Below are 11,351 nucleotides of genomic sequence, written 5' to 3' on the forward strand. Positions count from 1 at the left end.
GAAATATCTAATGAGAAGATATTGGAAAATATCTTCTGGAAAACACCGTACACTCCTAAGAAGATACAAGTGAAAAGGGCAATATCTTGGTGTTGTAATGAAAGTAGCTTTGACCTCACTGACCCCCTGAAAGGCCTTTCGGGACCCAAGGGTTCCCTGGATCTTATGCTGAGAATCAGTGTTCCAAAGAGCTGCTGCCTGCCTACAGGGTGTATTCCATTTAACATGAAGTCACTATCATCGTAACACCGATAAAATGATTTTTCAGAGTGAAGATTAAAGCATATAGTGGGTTGTAAATAAGAATAACAATATTTAATATTGATGATGGTGATGATGAAAATAATCACAGCTCTTGGTGGTTCCCCTCGTCATATTTTAGAGTGGAGGCTAATTCATTCAGTCCTCATAAGAGTCTTGAAGGTAAGTAATTTGCTTTCCACTTTGCAGATGAAGAAGCTGAGGCTTTGGTGGACACGGTTTCTGCGAAGTTGTGGTTTATCTCCTGTGAGAAAGTGATGGGAACCGGCTTTCTGGGGAATGTCCAGTGCTCTGCCCACCCCCTCACAGACTCATTCTCTCTCCTAGGCTGAGATGCAGGTCCAAGACCAGAGGCTCCTGCTCACGCTGAGGCATCTTCACAGTGTCCTGGAGGAGCTGCGTGCTGAGAGCGCACAATGGGAAGACGCAAAGTCCAGCGGAGGGACATCCCCCACTAGAGCTCGAGCAGGCTCTGAAGGCAGGGGCCACCAGCCCATGTCATCCAGGCGGCTGGCCCAGCTCCTCCAAGGCTTAGACAGCAGACGAAGCTCCCTCCCTTAACTGGCTAGACATGAGCCTGGCCTTGAACCCTCCCACCACGAGTCAAGCTTTGTGACGTTGTTGGGGGAGAGCTGGAATGGGAATCAGGAAGTTTCTGGGTTCACCTCTGCTCTCATCCATGGTGTGTCCCTGGACCCATCACTCAATTTCTCTGTGTTACTCTGTGTTCCTTTTTTGTCTCTTGTCAGCGTTTTTGATGAGGCACAAATACAGTATTGCATGTGAACATGTTTTGAAGACACAAACATGCTACATGGCTTCCGGCAAGCACCCTGACAGTAAATCCTATCTTTGGCAATTTCTCACAAACTGATTGTTAAAACAAAGAAAGAGTTCAGTGTGTGAGAATGTTCATCTAGAGTTGCCATGGCGAAAAATGGAACCCTGTGTAAGGACTTGATGATTGTTTTCTGTCTTCCCAACAGGCCTTCTTATTCCCCTTTCTCTGAAAGCAACAGACCATGTCACCACCCTGGCCATAGGAATGGACATGTGATCAGGCCTGCCCAATTCTAATCCGTGGTCACCCAGACAACATGATTGGCCTAGTGGGTGAGCATGTGACTCAACACAGCCAATCATAGCCCTTCTCTGGGATTACTAGCTGGATGCTTGTTCTACTGCAGTGGCAAAGCTGAGGCTGCCAGTGGCCATGTTTCCTTCCAAGTGAAGAAGGCCTGTCTGCAGTAGGAAAGAAAGAGGCTAATCTTCAAAGAGAAGGAGAGAGAGGGCCACATGAGATAAGCCAAGAGGAAGCATACTTGCTCTTTTTAGTCCCTGGTTTTGGGCCCTCATTCTATGAGTTACTCCTGCATTCTTTCCAGTGACTGAAACCAGTGAATTCCACCACCAACAACCACACACACCAATTTACTTTTGCTTAAGCTGATTTGAGTAAGGTTTCACTCATTTGCGACCAAAGCGGTCCTGAGGAATACAATCCAGATGTTCAAAGAAACAACGGCGGGAAATGATGAAGAAAACAGCATTTCACTCACTCAGGATTGGCAAGAACAACCCTGTAGCAGCAGGCAACGAGGTTTATGATGTGGCAGAACACTCAGTTGTATGGGGTGCTGGAGTCATAGCTTTTAAAAAGTGTGTCTGCCTCTAAGAAAGATTTTTAAATGGAACTGGTGGGGCGGGGGTAAGCCGTGGTGTTAAGGTAGTCTGATTATTGGTAGGCCTTTTTATTTTTGAAAATTGACCTGCATGTTGTTAAAATATTGTTTTTATAGCTTTGGAAAAGTAAACCCACTGCACACAGAAGCAAATTTGGGAGGGGTGTGTTCTTATGTACAATGTTTGTAGTCAGACTAGCCTGTGATTTTTTTATATAATATTTGTAATATAAAAAAATACTTTTCTATTGATAGCTGAATGCATAAACCAAATGTGATATATACATAAAATGGAATTTCATTCAGCCTTAAAAAGGAAGGAAAGTCTGGCACATGCTACAACATGGATAAACTTTGAAGACATTGTGCTAAGTGAAATACCAGTAAGCCAGTCACAAAAGGACAAATATTGTATGATTCCACTTATTTGAGTACCTAGAGTAGTCAAATCCATAAAGACACGAAGTAGAATGGTGGTTGCCAGGAGCTTGGAGAGTGGGGCGTGGGGTGTTGTTCAGTGGGTACAGAGTTTCAGGTTTGCAAGATGAAAAATGTTTTGGATGAATAGTGGTGGTGGTGATGGCATAACAATGTGAAAGTACTTGACACCACTGAACTGTACACTTAAAAACGTTAAAATGGTACCATTTATGTTATGTGATATTTTACCCCAATTAAAAAGAAATAAATACTTAAAAACAACCTGCACTGTGATGCTGGGGCTGGGACCCCACAAACCCCATTTCTGTGTTACCTGTGCTCCAGGTGCGAGTTTGTTAGCTTTAGCCAATAAGCAGGGTGGGGCTGGAGGAACACCCCAGGGATGGAGGAGGGAGAAAGAACTTGCTTCTTCAGCTTTGTTCTCTGGAGCTTCCTGTGGGCTTCCTGTTCCTACGGGCACCACCCAGCAATGCTTCTTCACCTCACAGCAGCCATTCCTCCCCCTGACGCCAGCCAGCACCAGCTTCTCACGGCACTAGGTCCCAGTCCCCGCGGGGATCTACCAGATGCCACAGCAAGGAAGATACATGTGGAGAGTTACACACTGGCTTTTTGACACTTTAGGCAGGAAGTGATATGTGTCCCTTCCTCCCACAGCCCATTCGCTAGAACACAGCATGTGGTCTGTCCCGGGAGGGGGCTGGGACATGTGGGGAACACAGGGAGAGTCTGCTGAGCACCAGGGTGGCAGATACACACTCCATTCTCTCTCAACGGACCAGCTTCCTATCCTGTCAGAGTGTGTCCTCATCAGCCTCCAGCACTGTCTCAGAAGAGTCTCAGGTGCACATTAGAAATGATAACACCTGGCCCCACCGGGGCCTTCTGAGTCAGAGCTTCTGAGTTGGGCACTGGGAATCAAGTTTACATCACCCTCATCCTCCAAGGGAAGTCTGACCGCCAGGGTTGGAGTCTGTTCTGCAGAGGCCATCCAACCGTGTAGCTTCAGCTTCCTTTCACCATGTCTGAGCTTAACTCTCTGGTCTTCTTTCTGTATCTTTTCAATTTCCACTCCCACTGCTAAAGATATCACTCGCCTGCTATTTCTCTAGGTCAAAATCTACAGAGAGGAAATCTGACTGATCAGCTCAGCTTTTGACACTTGGACACATCATAGGTTGATTTTCTCCCCCTCTTCCTCTTCCTTTTCCATCACTTCTTCTACCTCTTCTACTCCATCACCATCATCATCAATATGGTAATGTGATGTAGAGATTAGGAATCAGGCCCTTGACACTAGACTACCTGGGTTTGACTCCTAGGTCGCTACTTATTAGCTCTGTGACCTTAGGCAAGTAGCATAACTTTTCTTTCCTTAGTCTGCTCCTCTATAGAGTGGAGATAATAATAGAAATTACGTCATAGGGCTATGGAGCAAATACAATGAGTCAACATGTTCCTAGCACATAATTTTAGCTATTATAATTAATGATAACAGCTACCATTTTTAAACTCAGGATAGTGCAGTGGTTGTAAGTACAGCCTGGAGCCTCACTGCCTATGTTCAAATCCCAGCTCTACCGTTTACTAATTGTGTGCCCTTGGGCAAGTCATTAAATTCTCTGTGCCTCAGTTTCATCATCTGTAGAATGGAAATCATAATATTTTCCCACCTCTTGGGGCTGTCACAAGGAACAAATAAGTTAATACGTGTAAAACATTGACAACAGTGCCTGTCATCTAATGAGGACTGTATATGTGTCATGTAAGCTATTGATTTTCTTTATCAATCATCTACCCTAACTACCAGCACTATATGAAACACTATAAAGATCTCATTGCACTGAACCCAGTCAGTGGCTCTACAAAAAAAAAGGGGGGGGGGGGGTAATATTATATCTCCATTTTATGGATGAAGGAATTGATGTTTAGTAGAGCTAAGATGCCCAAAATAACACAGTGAGTAAATGGCCGTGGTGGCATTAAATCTTAGATCTATCTTCTACGTAAGCAGAGCTCTTACCTACCATAAGATGTTGCTCTTCTGATCAGCAACAGTGGGGGGAGGAGTGCCATGGGAGAGAGGTGGCAGCAAAAATCAGGCTTACATGCCCTTCCCTCTCCTTCTGGTGCAAGATGATCTCTGTGCATTTCTCTGTGAGTAAAAGAAACTCAAAGACATCTCTAAGACCACACCCTCTGAAATCACCATAGTAGTAGGGAAAAACATAATCTGGGTGTCCCCAGTGGTTCACCCCTTTCCCTGCTCCCAGTATATCTTGAACCCCAGTTCATAGATGCCTCTTCCTGTCCTTCCTGCCCTGCCTCTTCCTGTCCTTCCTTTGCCCCCCAAGTCAGAGCTCTGCTCCTGTTTCACTGGGCCAAAGTCAGTTCCATTGGGTCAAAATCAAGGTGCTGGCCAGGCTGTACTCCCTCCCAAGACTGTAGGAGAGAATGCATTCCTGGCCTCTTCTAGCTTCTGGTGACTGCTGGCATTCCTTGGCTTGAGGCCACATCACTCTGATCTCTGCCTCTGATTTCACATTGCCTTCTCCTATGTGAGTAATATCTCCTTCTGCTTTCCTTTTGCTGAGGACACATGTAATTGTACTTGGGGCCTACCCGGATAATCTCCCCATCTCAACATCTTTAATCACATCTGCACAGATGTGCTTCCTTTTTTCCACATGAAATAACATTCACAAATTCCCGGGGTTAGGATGCAGGGGTCGTTTTTCAGCCTAGCAGAACAGGTGATCAACAAAAGGAAATTTCCCTCTCATTCCTTCTGAAAATCAGTCTCTGGCCAATATGCAGGGCTAAAAAGAATTTTATATAGCTGAAGATGACCTTGGGCCCTGTCAGAAGAAGGAGGCCACATAGTTATTGAACCTTGACTGTGTGTAGATACCAAAACATATCACCTGGCTAGGAAATGTGTATTAATATTCCCATTTGTCAGAGGAGAAAACAGGCCCAGTTTCTGACACAGAGTTCCTAAAACATTTGTAGTTTCCTAAGTGATAAGAGCACTAGGAGCATCTCTTGTTCTAACATGTGTCCTTGACCCATCCTTGACACGGGGCTCCTAAAACGCGTATAAATTCCTAAGTGGTAAGAACACTGGGAGCATCTTTTGTTCCATTGTTCTATTGACTCTGAGTAGGTGCCTGGGTGGCTCCTGAATGGGGACTGGTCATCAGAAAGACCAAGCCATGATTAGAAGCTTGGAATTTTCAGCTCCAGCCCCGCCCCCATCGTCTAGAGAGGATTGAAGGGCCAGAAGTGGAGTTAATTGGTCATGCCTAGGTGAGGAAGCCTCCATAAAATCCCAATAGTAGGGTTTCAGGGCTCTTCCAGGTTGAGGATCACATCCACATACCAGGAGGGTGATGTGCCCCCGGAGGGTGTAGGTGCTCTCCTGCACTGGGGACCCTCCCAGACCATGTCCTATGTATCTTTTCATCTGGCTGTTTATCTGTATCCTTTAATAAGCCGATAAAGGTAAGTAAGTAAGTGTTCCCCTGAGGTCTACGAGCCACTCTAGCAAATTAACTGAACCAAGGAGGGAGTCATGGGAACCTATGATTTGTAGCCAAGTTGGACTGAATTGTGGGTCACCTGGGGACCTACTGCTTGTGATGGGCATCTGAAGTGAGGTGGGAGAAGTCTTGTGGGACTGAGCCCTTAACCTGTGGGATCTCCAGGTAGATGGGGCCAGAACTGAGTTAAATTGTAGAACACCCATGGAGTGGAGAATTGCTTGGTGTGGGGAAAACCCTCACACGTTTGGTGACCACAAGTGTCACAAGCGAAGTGCTTTGTGTAAAAGTAAAGGAGAAACACACAGGAGGAAAAGACTAGGTTTTTCTATTCAGGCCTAAAGAGCAATGGCCAAGGAAGCAAAAGCAGGACAGTTTGAGAGCAAATTAAACTGGTGGCTCAAAGTTTGGTTTTTGACAAATGTTTTTGCGTCCCTTACCAAATGCTATCAGACAAGGGTAACTACTCTGTAGATGGGCGCCACCTGGTGTCCATGCAGAGTAATTCTTCCGGAAACCTGCCTGCTCTGGTGGTAGGACTGGCTCCTACACCGTCTGCTTTCCTATTGTGGGACACCTTATTGGGACGGCCAAGGAAGATAAGGCTTTCTGGCCCTGGAGATTTGGGTTAGAATTTCAGCTCTGTCCCTGACTGAGTGACCTGGGGCAAGTCACTTCTCTGAGCCTCCATTTAACCATAACTCAAAAATGAAAACGACACCTCTCAGAGCTGTGAGATCTTGGGAAAGTGTAAACTGGCAATAACTGGAGGCGATGGATAGAAGCATTTTATGCATTTGAACAGGCTTGGATTCATTTTAAAAAAAAATACTTACTGTGCACTTGCTGTATGCCAGCCTCTATTCTGGATGTGGAGATGTAGCGATGAATAAAACAAACAAAATTCATGCTTTCATGTAGTTAACATTCCAGCATTCCAGTTTCTGAATCATTTATTCATTCATCTACAAATATTTTTCTAATACTACTATGTGCCAGGCACTTTCCTAAGCCGTGTGCATAGAGGGACTCCAATATGGCTAGAGCAGAGGGAGCAAGAAGAACTGGGTTGGGAAAGGACAGGACCAGGATTTTGTGGGGGCTGAAGCTTTTAAAATTTAGGGTATTCTTTTCTTAAAGAAAAAGAATACAAACTCATAAATATGAAATTCAGTTAGAGGAATTATTTTTTTTAGAATGACAGAAGAAATAACAGATTACAAAATTTTAAAAGCTGACAAATATAAACATCATACAATCTAGAGACAGCACAATATTTGATTAATTAGCTGCATGATATATAAGTCTATAATAATTTTCTCTACATTTTTGCTATATATTCTTTGATCATCTAGTCATAAGACAATGACTTTTGTCTTTCTATAAAGATATAATGTAAAGAAGATAATTTGGTTTTTACAAAGACTGATTAGCTTTTTGTGGATAGTTTAAACAATTTTCTTTAAGTTGTAAAGCTTAAATGCCATGTTAATTTTCAGGATTATTGTCAAATTTGGGGAAACCTCTAAATTGTTCATATATAAGCTGTAAATCTTGAATAGTGACTAATTTTAAGTACTCTTTAAGTTGACAGCACATTGACCATTTTATTGTCAATTTCCCCCAAAAAAGATTAAATCTTCATCCATGTCAGTATTTCATGTCAAATAAGTGAGAAATTTAAGTCTGTACCCAATGTTTTTATATAATTCACTCCTTTTAATTAATTAGGTTATCAAACAATCCAAGTCTATTTGTTATTTTGATTTGAAATGTGCTTATTCCTCTCAATGAATTACTACTTTTGTTATGATCCACAGGTCATTTCATCTGTAACCAGCAGACATCGTTAGGGCAGAAATGCTACGGAAGACATGACCCAATACAATGAGATCATATGACACGCAACTTCCCACATGGATGTCTAGCTCTTTATAATATTGCCATATGTTTACCCCATGACCTACAAATACAGGACTCTGACTTCTCTAGTTTGTGCAATTCCTACTAGAAAGCAAGAAAAAACATGCAATGCACTTTTAACTATATATGCTGCACTGCCAAATATAGTTCTGACAGGAAAGAACTTCTGCTTTAACTAGGCTTTGCTGAGAACCAAATCCTCTGCTTACGGTTTAGTATGTCTGATGCTTGGGAGAATTTTCTGTAGACTAGCTTCTGGCTCTGTATGTTTCAGATCCTGTTTCCCACCCACTATCTACATACTCCTGAGGCTGGGCAATAAGACAACGTGTGACCCTGCACCTTCATGTCACAGTGCAGGGTGAACCAGCACAGTGGGCAGGAGGGGTCCTCCTGGGAGCCATTCCTGCACTGAGATGGACAGCAATGACATTCCTATAGATGGAAGTGACGGTTAATCATAGAAATGGATCCCTCTTGTCTTTGTCTTTTTGGGCTGCTATAGCAAACTACAATATACTGGGTGGCTTAAACAACAAACATTTCTTTCTCACAGAGGCTGGAAAGTCCAAGATCAAGGTGCTAGCACATTCAATGCCTGATGAGAACCTGCTTCCTAGTTCATAGACTTCAGCGTTCTCTCTGTCCTCACATGGCAGAAGGGGTCAGGGAGCTCTCTGGGGTCCCTGTTATAAGGACTCTAATCCCATTCCTCCATTTAAGGGAGGCAAGTGACATGAAGGGGCTGCTGAAGAGGCTGTTGGAGATTTTTCAGGAGAGAGGTGGCTTAGATGAAGGTGGAGTGAGTCGTGGATAAAGTCATATTTGAAGGTGGAGTGATGGGCTTGCTGATGGATTGATATTAAGGTAGAGGTGAGGTTGGCATCAAGGGTGTCTCCCAGATAGCTGCTTGAGTGGTTGCTGTGACACCATTCCCTGAGGTGGGAAAATGGGAGTTAAACCTGAGTTTGAATCCTGTCTCTACCATTCCCAACTATGTGACCCTGCACAGGTTGCTTCTCTTCTCTAGGCCATATCCTCATTGCAAAAGGGGAACTGCTTTGAGAGGTTGTTTGAAGAGTAAATGAGACAAGGTATCAGCAAGGAGCCTGGAACCTTATCAATAACCTATATATTAGATGCCATTGCTGTTTCAAGATTTATTTGTATTTACTATGACACTCAAGGAAGGAAGCCAGCTTTGGATCCTTATGCTCTAGTATGATTTTTCTTATGTTCTAGCAATTGCCTTTGGTTATTCCAGACAGGAAAATGTTTGCTGTCTCCAAAGAGTGGGTCAATGTAATGATCTTTTTAATAACAACAGTAATAATAGCTAATACTTATTGAGCATTTAGTATTGCTAGGCTCTTTTACATGCATCATCTCATCTCTTACAATACCTATGGTACTTTTATTATCATCATTTCCATTTTGTAGATGAGAAAAACTGAGGCTCAAGGAATTAAATAACCCCCTTAGCTAATAAGCAGAAGAGATGAGACTCCATCCTAGGGATATTAAGAGACCAGGGAGAGGGGTCAGACATTACCACCTTTCACAATTGTTCTGTGGGGGCCCGGGCTGGTCCCTGTCATCCTCCTGCACCAGTGAAGTCCAAGGTCAGAGAACTCCAAGAGCGCAAGCACCACGCGGGTGACTTCGCGTTAGGACGGTAGTGCCTTGTCCCGTCCAGTCCCCTTTCCGTCCCACCCCTCGCCCTGCTGGGTCCTTGGCCCACGGCCCCCTTAGCCCCGCCCAGCCCCTGACGATCCACCCCCTCGACCTGCTCCTTCTCCTGCAGCCCCCGCCCCTCGTCCTGCGCTGCCTAATGCCCCGCCCCTCTCTCCCACCCACCCGTCCTTTGCCCCGCCTAGCCACTGCCACTCCGCCCCTTCGGCCCGCCCCTCGACCCGCCCCGCCCCGCCCCTCGCCCGGCCGCGCATTCGCTGACGCCCAGCGGCTGGGAGCAAAGCACCTCAGACCCCACACGCTTACCGGACTACTCCTCTTCGCATCCCCCTCCTCGGACGCACCTCTTCTTAAACCTGGCGCTGAAAGTAGGGCGCAACCTGAGGGACCGGGCGGGATCTGAGGGCTGAAGGCGGGCTGAGTGATGGGCCCGCGGCCCCCAGCATCCCGGCACGCGCCCCGCGGGGCTCCTCACCTTCGTGAGTCCTGCCTGAGGGAGAAACGCCGCGATCCGCAGCCCTCCCTGGGCTGGACTCGCGGCCCGGAATCTCCATCTCCACAGTGTGGGGAAACTGGCGCTTTTGGTCGACCCTCTGGCCTCAGTTTCCCTCTTTGAGCCACGTGCCTTGAATTCTGAGGAGTCGTCTGTGGAGGGAGCTCTGGGCGTCCCTGTGCTTGGTGCTCGCTGTCTTCTCAGCCCGGGACAGCCCCTGCCCCAGCACCTCCCTTTTCCTCGCCCCCAGTTTGCTCCCCTGAAGGAGCTCGCCTGCCTCGGCTCTCTCCCGGAGCATCCCCGCCGGTCCGCCTTCGCCCCTCCCTCCTGCCTCCGGCTGCCATTCACCCCGCGCCTCACCACTCCTTCCCTGGGGCCCTGCTCGACTTAGCCCATCCCTGGCTCTTAGGCCCATGCATTAGCGTTAGATAACTTTGCACCGAGGGCATTCCATCTAGAAATCACCCTCAGGACTTTTGGGGGGCTGAGGGGGTGGGGATACGTACTCAAGAAAATCCATGTCTCAGGAATATCAAATCACAGGTTCTTTATTTCTTAAAGTATGTTAATAATCATAAAGTACATGAAAAAGATAAATTGGAATTTACTCCGAGATACCAAACACACAGAATAGAAAGGAAGAAAGGGGGAGACACAGGCCACAGACATTAAAATCTCGAGCTCCCATTGGGGGATGTGGGTTGGTAGATTGCATAATCTTTCTTTTGGGCGCTATGGTTTGATTCTTGGGGTGGAAATGGACATTGATCAAAGTTAAGCTAAATTTTTAATTTTGTGGCTAATTTTGTTTTTTGTTCATTTTGGCTCAATTTCCTTTTTTCTCAGAACTTTAAATAGAAAAGGCATAAAAAAGCTTTTATATAGTGACAGTTTAAGATTACTTGTATGTGAGCAATAATTTGATTCTTCTCTAGAAGTCAGCCACACTCTTATGACATCCCTTTACTTAACAATGGAGCCTTTTGATATTATTGAGAACAGTACAATTTGTAGAAATGTGCAAAAAGTCTTTGTTTATGTTTTAAGTGGTTTTCTTTTACCACTCTTATTTCAAAACATTTTTAATTTGATTATTTTTTCCTTTTTTGCCTTCTGATTTTTTTCCTTAGTTTCTTGTTTTCTGACTTTTTTCCACTTTATGGCCCTTTGAAGTTCCATTATTTTAACTTCAATAATTAACATATTGTTGATAAATCAGAGTATCTTGAAGAGAACAAAGAAATTCAACACCTGGATGTAAATCAAAGATCCAACACTTCTCAAATTCTTAAGTTTTAGAAAAGAGGTGACCTATGT

The sequence above is a fragment of the Rhinolophus ferrumequinum genome, chromosome 23 (genome assembly GCF_004115265.2).
Source record: "Rhinolophus ferrumequinum isolate MPI-CBG mRhiFer1 chromosome 23, mRhiFer1_v1.p, whole genome shotgun sequence".
In the NCBI taxonomy this organism is placed as follows: domain Eukaryota; kingdom Metazoa; phylum Chordata; class Mammalia; order Chiroptera; family Rhinolophidae; genus Rhinolophus; species Rhinolophus ferrumequinum.